This window comes from Nomascus leucogenys, chromosome 19 (assembly GCF_006542625.1).
Source record: "Nomascus leucogenys isolate Asia chromosome 19, Asia_NLE_v1, whole genome shotgun sequence".
Lineage (NCBI taxonomy): Eukaryota > Metazoa > Chordata > Mammalia > Primates > Hylobatidae > Nomascus > Nomascus leucogenys.
The window spans coordinates 46,988,896-46,993,498 of NC_044399.1; positions in this window are offsets into that span (position 1 = coordinate 46,988,896).

Below are 4,603 nucleotides of genomic sequence, written 5' to 3' on the forward strand. Positions count from 1 at the left end.
TTGAGAGCTTATAACATATGTTTCATTGGAGTCCCCAAAAAAGAGGAAAGAATGTGTCAGAGGCAATATCTAAAGAAAGAGAAGAGCTGAGAATAATTAAAAACTGATGAAATACATTAATCCACAGATCCAAGAAGACAAGTAAATCCTTCACAGGAGACATAAAAAAAAATCCACACCTAGATACATCATATCAAATGGCAGAAAACAAAGAATAACAGGAAATCTTAAAAGCAGTTTAAGTAAAAAGACCTTCAAAAGTTAGAATTACAGCTGACTTCACTATAGCAACAATGGAAACCAGAAAATAGTAGAGTGTTTTCAATATGCTGGGGCCAGGGAGGTGGGGGCAATCAGTGAATACCAATGTAGAATTCATACCCAGTGAAAATAACTTTCAAAAATGAAGAGAAAATACTGACATGTTTAGGTTTAAAAAACAAAAATGAAGTTATCACCAGAAGACCAGAAGGAAATTTTAAAGAATATATTTCATGCAAAAGAAAAACAATCTGAGATGGAAGTTTCAAAATGCAGCAAAGAATAAAGTACAAGTAAGACGGTAAACATATGGATAAATACAAAAGAATATTGGCTGTATAAAATAAAAACATCTTATGGCATTTAAAATATTATAGCAAAATTACTTGGCAACAGTAATATATAAGTTAGAAGGGTAATAAATGGAGCTAAACTATTCTAAGGTTCTTTGTATTATCTGGTAGAAGAGTAAAAATATTTATTAACATTAGACTTTTATAAATTATTAATGAATATTTTTGATAACTATAAATGCATTTTTTAATTTTGAGAGTGAGCACTAAAAGAATGTTTAATGTAATTCCTAAACTACTAGATTTTTAAACAATGGAATCATAATTAAATTCAAAAGAAGGCATTAAAGAAAAAAAAAGAGCGGGACAAATAGAAAGCACAAAATAAGATGATAGATTTATTTTATTTCATTTCATTGAGACGGAGTCTTGCTCTGTTCCCAAGCTGGGGTGCCGTGGTGCAATCTTGGCTCACTGCAACCTCCGCCTCCAGGTTCAAGTGATTCTTGTGCCTCAGCCTACTCAGTAGCTGGGATTACAGGCATGCACCACTCTGCCTGGCTAATTTCTTTATTTTTAGTAGAGACGGGGTTTCACCATGTTGGCCAGGTTTCACCACGTTGGCCAGTCCTGGCCTCAAGTGATCCACCTGCCTCGACTTTCCAAAGTGCTGGGATTACAGGAGTGAGCCACCACACCCGGCCAAGATGGTAGATTTAAATCCAAACACTTTGTAATTTCAATAAACGGACAGAACCTCGGAATTAGAAAGCCCTCTCCACCCAGAGGCAGGAAGTGCTGGAACAATCAAGTTTCTCCTTGGGCACAGATGGAGGCAAGTTGCCCTGTAAACTTTTCCACTTGAGTGACCTGAGATTTTGCCACTATTCTCCAGCCTGGGTGACAGAACGAGACTCTGTCTCAAAACCACAACAACTTTGCAGCTTGGAGGAGCAGAAAAAAATGCATGCTCTCTTGGGGCAACTTGGTCAACTGGATCCCATGAGAAAATGGAAGGAGAAGTTAGTACGTTTGGATGTCCCTTCCAAATGTCATGTTGAGATGCAATCCCCAGTGTTGGAGGTGGGACCTGATGGGAGGTGTTTGGGTCATGGGGGTGGATCCCTAATGGCTTGGTGCTGTCCCTGAGATAGTAAGTGAGTTCTTGTAAGATCTGGTTGTTGCAAAGTATGGCAACTCCCCCACTCCACTCTCTTTCTCCTGCTTTCTCCATGTGAAGTGCCTGCTCCCGCTTTACCTTCCTCCATGAGTAAAAGCTCCCTGAGGCCTCCCCCGAAGCAAAGCAGATGGTGGTGCCATGCTTGTTCAGCTTGCAGAACCATGAGCCAATTAAACCTCTTTTCTTTATAAATTACCCAGTCTCAACTATTTCTTTATAGCAATGCAAGAATGACCTAACACAGAAGGGTCTCACGAGAAAATGGCAAGGGATACCCTGTTGAACACTCAAACATGCCCACTTCCTGTTCCCAGTTTTATCAGGAAAATAATCCACTTTTTCCCTGAGAGAAATGCAGGAGGGGGCAGAAAGGGGTCAAGAGTATTACAACAATTGATAAAGCTCGGGAAAAGTCAGGCCACTTCTACAGAAATATTTTTTGTTTTAGTCTAGGCCATTATGACATGTTTATCTGAGGTGTGGGGGGAGGAGAGGTTAGAAGGGGTGAAGTGAGTGTACATAGAAGGCAACTCTTTAAAAAGATATAAAGTCTATACCAAGTTTAGGGAGGAGTAGAGAGAATGAGTCCAGGGTTGTTAGGACAAAAATAAAGAGTAATAGGAGGAGATACAAATGATTGGGAGCAATAGGGGAAAAAATTGGTTAATACAAAACTTCAGATGGCATATCATTCTTTCGAGGCTGTATGTCTATCTTTGATATCAATTGCACAAAAGCACTTTTTTAAAAGTGCATTTTTCAGCTAAAATGAGAGAGCAGTTTCAATCAAAGGGCTCAAATAGAGTTAGAAAAGATATCATCTCAACCCTTCCATTTTTAAAAATACCCCTAAGCCAGCCTCCTCAGAAAGATAAAAATATATCCTGTATTTAAAGGCCTTTAAGAAAGATTTTACATGCAATCTTGAAAATTAATTTCAGCACTTTAACACTACTTATTTTATCAATTAAATTAACCATCATCTGAACATTAACAGGAGCTTCTTAAAAAAAATGCAATATTTTTAAATCCAATTTTTTAAATCCAATTTTTTTCCTTCCAAAAGACAGATATTATGTGAGTGCTATAAGGCTGGTGGTAAAATACCCCGTCAAACTCTCAAGCAAATCTCCCCACAAGAAGACTTAGAAAAGTAGGAAGTTGCATGAAAATAAAAAAACCAGAAAGAGCATCGTTCTTCGTCATTATTGCTTGACAGACCTGGTGTAGGTTCAGAATTTATAATGCTAAAGTGAATTGCTTGACTTTGCAGAAATCAATGGAAGTAAAATTCAATTTAAACTTTTTATTAAAATAACATAAATTGTAAGATGTGTCTTTCCTGTCATAGTAAATCATCAAGACTGGTAAGGATTACTAAAGGTAGAACTAGAAAATCATCATTCAAGTACATGAATTATGCCCTTACAAATAGAGTATTGGCCCTCTTGAGCCCATCAAGACAAGAAAATTTAAGCCAAATCCATATATTGCAGGCACACTGAACTGCAATATAGCATTCTAGGCATGTCAGCAGTCCCCAGAGACAGTGATTGGTATGGCCAAGTCGATTACATAGTAATGTGCGTCAATTATTCAAATCACTGAAATTTGGAAAGAGACCAGGTTATACACTATCCTTTCCAAAACAGCGATGTAGCTTGAGAACTGGCAATATTATAAAGGATGTACACTTGTGGCATTCTATCCTGAACCTCATCTTAAGCCAAAACAAAGTAAAATGAAAAATGGCTAGAGAGAATCGAGTGCATTTAAAATGCTAACACAAAACCCATAAGAGATCTTTGGGGATCCAGAAGGTGGGAAAGAAATGGCATCCCAAATTCACCAGGAGATTGGCAAACTGGGGCCTAAGCTTGGACTCCTCTCCCAAAATACTCGTTATAAGCCAAGGCAGCAAATATCCCCAAAGAAATATAGGCTTGGAAGGAAAATGGCATTAGAAGGGCGTAAGTGCTGTAAAACAAGACAACAAACCATAACACATAGCAGAGATGAATTCATGGAACAAATAGATTAGGAATTTAAGGTAAGCATAAAATCAAGTGTTGGTTACATGATGCAGAAACAAGAATTTTAAAGAATCAGTGAAGAACCATGACAGGCAGCATGGATAGAGCAGAAAACTACCTTAGAGAGTTGAAGACCAAAGAAAACAACCATACCAGAAGGATTCAGGAATGGAGTAACAGATGGAATAGATGAAGGATATGAATGCATGACAAGATATAAGAATAGTGTTACCATCTGTATAATAATGTAATGGGAGTCCCAGAATAAGAAAACAAAGTAAACAGAAGGAAGTAAATATTTGAAAAATTAATGACTGCCAATTTCTCAGAATGAAACATGAAACACCTCAGTTTGTAAAGGCTCAGAGTGCCAAGGACCTTACAGAAGAGAGAAGGTAAAGAAAATCCAAAATCTAGACATCAGTGGGAAAAAACTGAAGCACTTCAAAGTTTGAGATTAAATGAGTAAAGCTTTCAGAAAGAAAGAACAATTCAACTATAAAGAACAAAGTTGAGATTGTTACCAGTCTTCTCAACATGTACACTAGAGACAATGGAAGAATATTTTTAGTGTTTCAGTAAAATTACTTTAAATGTAGAATTTCATGTCCAGTAATCTATCATTTAAATATGATAAGACAATAAGGATATTCTTTGTATGCAAAGCCTTGGAAGATTTACCACACAAAGACCTACTGCAAAAACACCCTTAGAAAAAGGACTGTAACAAAAAGAAAAAAATAATAATGCCAGATACATGGAAGTTAAGGTGAGCAAATAATTCAGTAAAGTATATTTTATCTAAAAAAGCAAAGGCAGAAAAAGTGAATGAACAT